This window comes from Pristis pectinata, chromosome 15 (genome assembly GCF_009764475.1).
Source record: "Pristis pectinata isolate sPriPec2 chromosome 15, sPriPec2.1.pri, whole genome shotgun sequence".
Classification (NCBI taxonomy): domain Eukaryota; kingdom Metazoa; phylum Chordata; class Chondrichthyes; order Rhinopristiformes; family Pristidae; genus Pristis; species Pristis pectinata.
The window spans coordinates 30,882,241-30,893,825 of NC_067419.1; the positions used below are offsets into that span (position 1 = coordinate 30,882,241).

The window sequence follows — 11,585 nt, forward strand, 5'->3', positions numbered from 1 at the left end:
CACCATTTCCTGCTTGTAATAACTGGAATTAGAGGACATAGGCTTAGAATAAGTGGTCAGTCATTTAGGGCTGAGATGAGATGAAATCTATTCTCTTTTCCCATAAGTTTTTGGTGATTGTGCAATGGATACATTCAAGACAAATCAGATTTTTTAGACAACATAATTAAGGGACATATGGAATTTGTAGCAATGTAGAATCGAGATGGAAAGTCATCTGTAATTTTGGTGAATGGTGGAGAATATTTGAATGGCAGAGAATATTTGAATGGCTCCTAGCTTTTATGCTACTTTCTTTAGCAAAATTTTTCAATCATCAGCTCAGTTGCATCATTTTAAATTAGCACTATGGTGCAAGTTACAATAAGTCATATTAGAATTTATATTATGAATTCAATAAATTTAGTTAGTAGCTCAACATGCACCAAGTGGTTTAGTACTTTAAATTGTCAGAAAATGTAGCAACTTTTTTTCCTCTATTAATTAATTTATATGTGAAAATTTATTTAGTTGGGGCTGTGTAACCCAATACAACAAATAATAGGCACAGGATTCAATTTATGAGAGACTTTGTTTATGGTAAATGTTATTTTGCCCACTAAACTGTGGTAAAGGCTGTTGAGAATGTCTTCATTTACTTATTACAAAATATTGCTTTTGGGATAAATAGTTTTATTATAAATCAAACATACATTTGATTTATAATAATTTTTTTAAAATTCCAGTCACAAACATACCTTTTGGAACTTGGTTGTTAACGACCCATTCCACTGTCTCAAAGATGAGCTATCCTCAACTTCACCATCTCCCAAGCCAGTATTATCTGAATTTGTACGTGTTGATTCTTCTACAGAATTTTGCAGAACTTTTCTAAAAAAAATAAACAAAACAGTTCTTGCAGATGCCAACTTAATTATTTTTCTTCCTTATTTAAAAGTGAAACAGTTAAGATTTTCTTTTATTTGCATATAAATTGAGACCTTAGTACATTGTGCAATAGGTTATTATGAAAAGGGCAAAGTGGAAAAGTGTAAACCTTGTTGTGCTGGTTTCTAAAAAACAAGATGTTCTTCCTTTTCTATTTCCAGTGCGCTTTTCTTTATATGTTATATTATCACTATTTCCGCTCTTGTAACTCCTGCAACAGAATGTAAAAAAAATTATGCAATTCACATTTGACAAATCCTGCTATCAAGCTAAAAATCAAACATATGCAACAAAATCTTTTATCTACCACCCCCTCCCCCCACAAGTTTTGAAAGAAACTAATCTCTTAATGGATTTTTAACATTTTTTTTGTAGTGCCTCATGATATTTAGATTCTTTGGTCACTGCAATAAATTTTAAAAAACTAACATTAAAATATTCTCTTTATGCAAATGAATGTTTAGTTAATTATCAAGATTTGTGTTTCTCTTATCACTTTAAAAACAGATCTTTTTGCTACCAATACTTCAGCTGTTGACCTTGTTATAGCTAAGATGATACATCAAATCCTTGAACTTAATATCTCTAGTTTTCTTACAACCTAGGAGGCTGCTATTCACCACCCCAATTCTTAAGCACTCCCTTCAATCCCACGCCCTGACATTTCCCTGTAACCTATTCTTTCCCACATAACCATCTACTCTCCCCAATTCTCCTCCACCCACCTACAACTGGAACAATTTAGTGTCTAAGTGACCACCCAGTATGTCTTTGGGATGTTGGAGGAAATGGGAGCACCTGAGGGAAAGGCTAAGGACTTACAGAGAGAATGTACGAACTCCACATGGACAGCATCCAAGATCTGAATTATGGCTGAAACTGTGTAGCAACACTACTCACTGCTGCCAATAAAATGATGATTGGGAGTAAGTTCAACTATTACTTTTCATTATAAATCCAGTGATCAACTTTTCATTGATCAACCAACCCATTATTAAAAAGTATAATCTAACAGCAGTATGTTAAAAAATTAATTAAAATTCTCATGTTTTCATGGACTAAATTTACACTTATCATGTTTAGCTTAAGTACTGTTAAGAGGATTGTGCATTAATTATGAAGTCAAGTGTATCAAATGAAGGCAAATTTAGAGAAACTAATGAACTTTTACGTTCAAAGATGAGCATTTGGATGTTTCCTGTTTAAGAAAAAAAGGCTAATCATGTAAATATTTAAACATCCCCAAAAGGGAAACATGTTGAAAATTCTACTATATTTTCAAATCCAGAAAAGAGATGGAATTGCTTACCTTATTACCAATGGCAGATTGCTGGGCACAGAGACATTTTCCCTCTGCCAGTGAAATCCATTCAATTTAAGAGTTTTCTTCCTCTCTGTAAAGTAGTCAGCAATGAGAGAAATTGGCACTTGACTTCCTTTTACGTTATTTTCCTGAACGACTGCAGGGTTGATTTTTGGAAGATGTGGGATTGTCATGTGCATGTGGGTTCTGTTTTCTGGAACAGCACTGAGAGGTTGCTTTGATATAGCCAATAAGTCATCTAAAACGTGTTTTATATAAAAAAAATTGTGATTAAAACAAGACATGCTTTTCTTATTCCTGTTTGAAAACATTTTTTATTCCCAATCTCCAAAGGAATTGAAAAATGTTGCAATTTTGCCCATTTCCTTAGCAATGAATTGGTAATTCTGTCCAGAATTACACTGGAGTTATTTTTAATCTTTTTCTTGTGAATTCTCATACTTGTCGCAACATTAAAATGTTTTATTTTATATTTAATCATACAAGTTTATGACTCATTGGAAGACCATTCAACTTGCGTTCATACTGGCTGACAAAAAAGCTGCTGAGCCTAGTTCCATTTCCAAGCTCTTGGCTTGCATTATTCTTGGTTGCAATATATTAACTGCTCACCCAAGTACCTTTCAAATGCAATTAGTTTTTCTGCTTCAACCACCCATTTAGGTGGTGAACTCCAGGCCACCACCACCACCATCATTCCGAGTAAAAAGAAATTTCAATTCCCTGCTAACCTTCCTGCAACACCAAAGGGATTAGAATTTTATTTTGGAGCCGCCAAGGTACCAGGGAACAATGCAAAGTAGCAAGATCAACAGTGATGGACGTGAATGATTTAATGTGTAGACAGAAGAGTCTGCAGATACTGGGATCTGGAGCAATAAAAAAAGCGCTGGAAGAACTCAGCAGATCAGGCAACATCAATGGAGGAAAATGGACAGTCAACGTTTCGGGTCGAGACCCTTCATCTCAACCTAAGATGTCGATTGTCCATTTTCCTCCACAGATGCTACCTGACCCAGAGTTCCTCCAGTGCTTTTTGTGATTTGATGTGTGACAGTGCATCTCAGAATGCAGCCAGCAACTTCTTTGTTGGTGCAGGTTGTCATCAGATCTTTACATGTGGCTCCATTTGCATGCAGCAAATAGATAACTTCTACCAGAATCTAGTACATCTGTCTCAGCCTGCATTTATTTTAAAGAGTACTGCAAGTGTATAATGCACCATTGTTTCTGGACAGTCTCTGTATTTTTATGGTTTGTCACAACTTTGCATTAGACTATGAAATGTGCTGTTATGCACTAAGTTTGTGCTGGGGAGATAGTGTGAGGGGCGGAGTCAGCACTGATGCACCTCAGTTGCCTGTGGTTGGGTGTCTGGGTGAACAGTACAGGAAGTTGTATTGTTTTCAGTGTGGTGACAATGCGAGCTATGTGTGGAGGGCAGGGTTTGCACAGCTGCCTCAGGGTTAGTTCTGGTACTCAACTGTAGGGAGGGGATCCTTCTGCTTCTTGCTCGTATAGAAATGGGGGTGGATTCTCAAGCTTTTTAGGTTGTGATGTCTCAGGGCTGAGCACCAGGGGATGCCTTTTCTAAAAGCAGTCCCTGGAATCAAGCTGTTAGTGTCTGGTGATAGCTGATCTATCCCCCTGGCTGTCTTCTTGCCCAAGATCGGTGGATGCAGCCATGAATTAGTACCTTAATTAAAAGCCAAAATTTGAAGATAAGATATTTTGCTTGTAGTATCGGTAGGATATAGTAATGGAGCCTTGCTCGGGAGTGATGAGGTGCAAAGGGTGGATTCATTTTAAACAGCAAAGTTGGTGAAAAATACTAAAGGTGCTTTTGGGGATTTTTCAAAGGGAGAAGGTCAAACACAGGGGCTCGATGTGTTTGGGAAGGTAAGGGTAGTGGCGTTGCAAGTCTGAGGACCAATGATATTGGACAAAAAAGAATCATCTTCTCTAACAGAGTTGTGAATCTTTGGAATTCTCCATGCAAGAATTCCTCACATCTTAATCAACATGTATTCATATACTTTTAAGTGGGCATTTTATTATAGAATAAATTAATTCACTATTTGGTGTACGCTATGTATTTCTTTCCACTGTCAGCCTACCTTCATCCATTCTGGTAATTTCAGATTAAAATTATCACAATAAAAGAAATTCTGAAAGAAAACTGCAGAGTAGAAGTCCAATAGAAATGCAGAAAATCCTAAGTAACAAAAGCATTAGAAAGCTACATAACTGTCTCAGTATCAAAATTGGAGTCAAATATCTATCTCGGCAAATTTCTATTCAAACAATCTCAAAGCATTTGGAAATTAGCTCTGCTTAACTCCATTTTCTCAAAATTAATCTCTAATCCATATGCTTTTTACATAGGTTTATGCAAGCTTTCCTCCACCTGTACATTTGTTCTCCTGACAGCAAGTGTCAGTTGTGACAATTCACATCAGTGGAAAATTTCTTCAGAGCAAAATGTGTAATGAAGTCTTAAAACAGTCCATTCTTTATGTTTCGATATGGAGAAATCTCCCATTAATTGTTCATCACCATTGCAAGTGCAGTTAATCTAACAAGGCAAATTATATTTTTTTTCATAAGAATCAGAAAAATCCAAGTATTTTAGTTAGTCTCAAAAACAGGAATGAACCGATTTCTCCAGATAAGATCACCTTCAGAAATTGGCTTCTAACTTTAATAAAGCAATTTCCATGAAATTGAAAATTCTTCCATTACCTGCTCCGTGATTTTCATAAACTTCAACCTTACCTGTTACTCTCAACATTCCCTGTGATTTTAATGATGGTCTTTTGTGCAGATTGATAGGATTCTGCGAATATGTTAAAATTTAAAGTTGCTCAGTGTTCATAATACATAATAACACATTGAGAATTTGAAAAATACAACAAACAAGCTCAATGTCAGGAATGTGTACTTTATGCTGACAGATATAATAATTCCTCAACATAGTGTACAATTTTGATAAATATATTGTAAAAATCATCACAAAATGTACTTGAGGTAATATTCATTGTTACACTTTAGATATCTCTGGTATAAAAATATGATTTTCTTTGCAATACTAAATTTATTCTAAAATCGTGAGTGATTTCAAAACTGACAAGGAGTGAAGTCTGGGATAATTCTAGGTGGAGAATTATTTACTAATTGTTAGAGATCCACTGTTTTGTAGTGACAAACAGAAGTACAGTGTTAAAGATGGTAAAGTAAATGTCTTTCCACTCCCATTGTTCAATACATTTTAATTGGAAATTATTTATTATATAAAAATTATACATTGCCAGAAATGAATTTTGAGATCATTTTTACCTCCACACTTAACAGGGCAATAGATACAAATGGCAAATTTATGCTATTATTTCACTTATAATATAATTAGACTTACAGACATCTCCCTCTGGAGTCCTTGTTCGCCAGTTGTTATTAAGTTAGTCTTGTCGCCAACTCTTTTCACTTTTTCTTAAAATAGACAAAAAAAATATTGAAAATCCAATGGATAAAGGAACATGCAAAAAAAAACTAGCAGTGAGTAAGAAAATACTGCACTTCACTGAATTAACAAAGCAGAATTCAGTGATCCAAGTTTAGAAGCCACTCAGTAACGTGCACATTGGTAAGAGTAACAAGCAAGTTGCTTGATATATTTTGCATAATTCTCCCCCGAAGCTCCTTACTTAGACCAGGTTATAAATGCATTCCAAGCCCCACCCACCTAACAGATTGTCACAATTAACACACAGCACAGAATTTCCTGATGAAACCAATGAAGTCCAGCTTGGTTGAATGAATGCTATGGAATCTAATTTCTTTTAAAAAATTGGACTTTAAATATTTCCACTTTGAGAACAGTTATTTTTGTATAGGGTTTGAGTTTAATACAGGATGCCTTTTTGTATGCTATTCTATAATATTAGTTTGTCAACTGAGTAGGTAGGGCTACCAGTTCTGCTTTGTAAAGGAGATTTTGATGATCAAAAATTAACCTCCTGGACAGTGCTGCAAATACCATATCAAAGATTAATCTCATGGACTCATTCAAGCAAGCCGGTAGATATAGCACTGAAAAAATGGTTAAATACTTATGTGGCTGACAATCACGAGAAAAAGTTTCTTCACTTTCCACAATTGACTCCTCATGTTAAGCACTCTCTCTCTACATGCTGCAAGATCCTGACAATGCAAGTTTCAAACATCAGCCGCCTTCAATAGGAGTCCAATAGACATCCTTGACATTCGATGAAGTACCATTGCAGAGTCTTCAATCAACATCTTGGGTTCCCCGTTTACACAAACTTAACTGGAGCAGTCACCTATATCAGAATCAGATTTATTATAACTGACAAATATCATGAAATTTGTTGTTTTGCGGCAGCAGTACAGTGCAAGACAAATACATAAAATTACTATAAGTTACAAAAATAAATAGTGCAAAAGAGGAATAATGAGGTAGTGTTCATGGACCGTTCAGAAATCTGATGGTGGAGGGGAAGAAGCTGTTCCTGAAACATTGAGAGTGGGTCTTCAGGCTCCTGTACCTCCTCTCTGAAGGCAGTAATGTGAAGAGGGCATGTCCCAGGTGGTGAGGGTCCTTAATGATGGACGCTGCCTTCTTGAGGCACCGTCTCTTGAAGATGTCCTCGATGACAGGGACGGTTGTGCCCATGATGGAGCTGGCTGAGTCTACAACCCTCTGCAGTCTCTTTCGATCCTGCACATTGGAGCCTCCATACCAGACAGCGATGCAACCAGTCAGAATGCTCTCCACCGTACATCTGTAGAAGTTTGCAAGAGTCTTTGGTGACATACCAAATCTCCTCAAACTCCTAAGTAGTGCCACTGGCGTACCTTCTTCATGATTGCATCAATGTGTTGGGCCCAAGGTAGATCCTCTGAGACGTTGACACCCAGGAACTTGAAGCTGCTCACCCTTTCCACCAATGACCCCTCAATGAAGACAGGTGTGTGTTCTCTCGACTTCCCCTTCCTGAAGTCCACAATCAATTCCTTGACCTTGCTGACGTTGAGTGCAAGGTTGTTGTTGCGACACCACTCAACCAGCTGACCTATCTCACTCCTGTACACCACCTCATCGCCATCTGAGATTTTGCCAACAGAAGTGGTGTATTCGGCAAATTTATAGATGGCATTTGAGCTGTGCCTAGCCACAAAGTCATGAGTATAGAAAGAGCAGAGCAGATCAAAGACCATGTGAGTAGTGGCTAATGACTCAGCCCTCATCATGTCAGGAGTTTGTTGGAACACTCTCCAATTTCCTGGATAACTGCAGTTCGAATGACACTCTAGAAGTATGACACCTTCCAGAAAAAAAAAACAGCTTGCAGGTTGGCATTCCCTCTATTTATAACCTGCACTGTACTGCAGTTCGTTGTCATAGCCATTTACACTGCAACCACTAAACCTGTGATCTCTATCACTATGGAGGACAGCAGACAAATGGAAACACTACGCCTTGTAAATTCACCTCCAAGACACACACCATCTTGACTTGGAAATATATCACTATCCCTCATGATCACCATCAAAATCTTGTAGTCCTTTCTGAATAACAAAAAATAATTTGATTTTTGAATCTACCTGAGATGCCACTTCCTCAAAATGTCATTATGAATGTTCATACTCAGACTTCTCAGAAACATTTTGGTTATTATTACTAATCTGCAATACATTATCCTCAAATTTGTCTGATCATAAATTTTTGTATCTTATGGTGTGCTATGTTGTATCAGAGGAAGCCTTATTTGAGAGAATCCATTTAGTAAAAACCTGCAACATGTCAATTTGTTTTAAATCTAGTAGGATGCCCATTGCCAGAGTCCAATGATTCTTCTTAATACCCTGAAACAAATACAATTGTTCCCTGGAATGTTTAATATATTTTCCAATACCATAATAAAGCCAAGTCAAGGTTATTAATATAAAGGCAAAGCAACAAGTGCCTAACATTGATTACTGGGAAATAGCAATAATGTGATTTTGTGGTCGCAGTTATGCCAGCAAACAAAATCGACCAATTTAAAAAGAAACACGTGAACTATTAAATATCTCCCTCTTCTCCAACTGCTTAGATACACCTTGCTCCAATTATTGAATTGCTAATATTTATTGTAGCGTGAGTACCGTGCTGTATTTAGTTATTTTTCTACTCATACTGTGGAAGAGCATATAGCAAACGAGCTCAAGCTGTTGTAACTTCTTTGGTAAGTTATATACATTAATCAGCAAAATGTTCTGCATTCACGTGGAAACAAATGCCCCGTGTTCCTCAGATGAAAGCCCTGTCTAGCTCGACAGGAGCAAAGGAAAATAAGCTTCAGGCTAATTAATTTGCACTCTAAACTCCAACGCATTATGTTAGAATGGGGGCAACAGTTCGACCTACCTTGTCAATGAAAATCAGTAATGTTGATGGCAGCAGCGGGTGCCACAATCACATATTTCTGACTAAAGGGATAATCACTTGAGCACTTAATCAATTGTACAAACCAAACATTACCTTCGATAGTTCCCTTTCCAATATATACCTTTAAGTCACAGAGGGGGAAAAAAGTCAACGCTACGAGATGATGCCTACTGTGACATTTGTGTTTGTAAATGATTTCCAATAAAACTCCAGCAGTGGTCGGACCAACGTTGATGATCGGCTGCGCAAGAGCATTTGCTAAACATTGACCATAATGATAGGAATGTTGTGTCTTACCTGCTTAAGTGTGAACCATATACCTTCCAGCATGGTATTGAATGAGGGTACTTTTACGGGAAATGCCGCGACTCAGCAGCGCGGTTGACACCATCCCTTGCTGGACTTGCACCACGTCGAACCTGCAGGGCCGGTCAGATGCCTCACACTGAACAGCCCACAGGACCCTCCGCACTCCCCCGCTTCCAGAAGCGGCGCCCGTGGCAGAATCTCTCTCCCAAATCCAGCCGCATACCATCCAATAATGACTCCACTGACTGGAAAAGGTGTCTGAACTGCACTGCTCAACCTCAAACCAACCCTGCGGTAGGGAAGTTTGTAAAAATGTAGATATATTTGAGGGTGTAGAGTATCGCGAGAGTCCATCGTGAGCCACTGTGGGAATGCTTGTGCTGACCATGGGAGGTGAGAATCCGCAGGGCAGGAGGAGACCACCTCCCACCGAGAAACATGCAGAGTCTCCAAAACTAGCCTACAATCCAGCATTAAACCCCACTGACACACACTGCCGCCATTCTACAATTAACTCTCAAGCTCTGCATACAAGACAAAGTTCAAAGTCGGGGAGAAATAGTCGGGATGGTATTGAGAACGTCAAGCCCAAACATCAGAAGCACCACTTCAAACTAAATACCCCTATCCCTCCCCAGGTCAGGCACCTCTTTCCCCGCACTAGAGGCCAAACTAATAGCGGAGTGAAAACAACAAATCCACAATCCCAAGGGACTTTCCAAGAAGAACATAATGAATTTCACTAACAAACGCTACAGCGTCACAATAAGCTTTTCCAATTGCAAAATACATTGAATTTCACCAACATGCACTCCACGTGATTGGGATTTATTAATATAGTTTTGACTAAGCACCGCTAAAATGTTCTGTAACGCACTGAATTTTTAAATCATATACGATTCCCACGAAGCAGTAACAAATTTGAGTCTTGAGCAATCTGTGTTTGAAGTTTAGCTGAAACTCCGTGTAATTGAAGTTTATGTGAAACTCCATGTAACTGCTTCTTTGCTCCCAAGATGCATTGGCAACGAATAAAATAAAATTGCCCATGTTAAGTTTCTTTAAAATTGTTGAGAAGAATTTTTGAAAGTTAATTTTGCATCATGTGCTTCTTTTACTGTCGACATTCATATTCAGAACAATTGTTTAAACTACAATCTTCAGTGCCACAAAATATGTCCCAGTGGAATACTACTAACTTGATCTTTTGGGAAGAGGGAGATGTTAGATGATAGTCAAACCAAGCAATACCAATGCCTCTCTGAACCCATCCACAGATATCCCCATTGCCAGTTATCAGGAAGAACAATGGCAACAATAAACACCATGACAGTTGCAATGAATACTGCAAAATTATCCACCTACAGGACAGCATTACCAGTAGCAGTCACAGACATGGGGACTGTTAATGTACATGTACTAGAATCAGCATCACCCCCATGCATGCTTTGTCTGCTTGGCCAAGAAAATCTTTTCTCCATGGAGAACCCCCAACTGCAAGAAGTCACTACATTTCATCAACACATTTCCTTAGGGTATAAGCAGTTAATAATTATACACCTAATAATTTTACTCATTTCTTAAATAATAGTATTATCCACATAAATTGGAGTAGATTCCTTTTTAACCAAGATGCAGCTCAAATACATCCATCAGCACTTCATAAATCAATGATCACTTACCAGGCAGATGCCATGCTTTCAACTTAGAATAGAAAATGGGACGTAAGAGAAGTGGAGTTGATCAGAGAGCAAAATGGAAATTACTCATGACTGAGATACCAAACTACTTGACATCAATCTTCGCTGAGGATGATGTTGCTGGTATCTCAGCAAAGGAATTTATAATTGAGGTTCTGGATGGTTAAAAATTGAATATGTGCTGGAGAGGCTAGCTGTACATTAAATGGATAAATCATCTGGCACAGACAGAATGCTGAGGGAAGGGGGAAAAATTGCACAGGTCCCAGTCATGATCTTCAAAACATCAATAGATTCAGGAATGTTGCCTAAGGACCAGAAAGTTTCAAACATTACACCTTTGCAACCAGAGGACATCCAGTTTAATCAAAGTGGGGAAAGTTCTAGAAGCAATAATCAGGAGTCACATGGACAAGTGTAGAAATAACTAAAAGTGACACGAGGATTTGTTTGGTATAAAAACGGTGGTTTACAGTCTGAAGTGCACTGCCAGGGGGAGCAGTGGTCACGGATAAAATATCTATATTCAAAAACTATATTTGACCAAAAGGATTCTTAAAGTATTAATTCTCAGGCCATAGGCAGATCCAGCATTAATTTTCCATCTGTACTTACCCAAGATGTTGATAAGCTACCTTCTGAAGCCATGGGTGAGGGCACTCTTGAAGTACTGTTGGTTTGTCTCAGCAATAAAGGGAGAAATGGAATGGGGGAAATTGGTGATTGAAGTTCCTAAACCTGGTGCCCTTGTTCCAAATGAAAAAAATTCAAAGGTTTGAGAGGCAAAGAAGCAGCCTCGAATGCTGCCTGAATTAGAGGGCATGCGCTATCATGAGAGGCTGGACAAACTTGGGCTCTTTTCTCTGGAGTGGCAGAC

General features: G+C 38.1%; 1 long non-coding RNA gene across 1 annotated transcript; it reads right to left on the reverse strand.

Moving 5' to 3' along the window:
• Positions 1-5,026: 5,026 nt before the first annotated feature.
• Positions 5,027-9,009, reverse strand: LOC127578139 (uncharacterized). Its single transcript, XR_007957483.1, has 3 exons — positions 8,997-9,009; positions 5,664-5,737; positions 5,027-5,087 (listed from the first exon to the last, which is right to left on the reverse strand). It is a non-coding gene; the product is annotated as an uncharacterized LOC127578139 (long non-coding RNA).
• Positions 9,010-11,585: the final 2,576 nt, after the last annotated feature.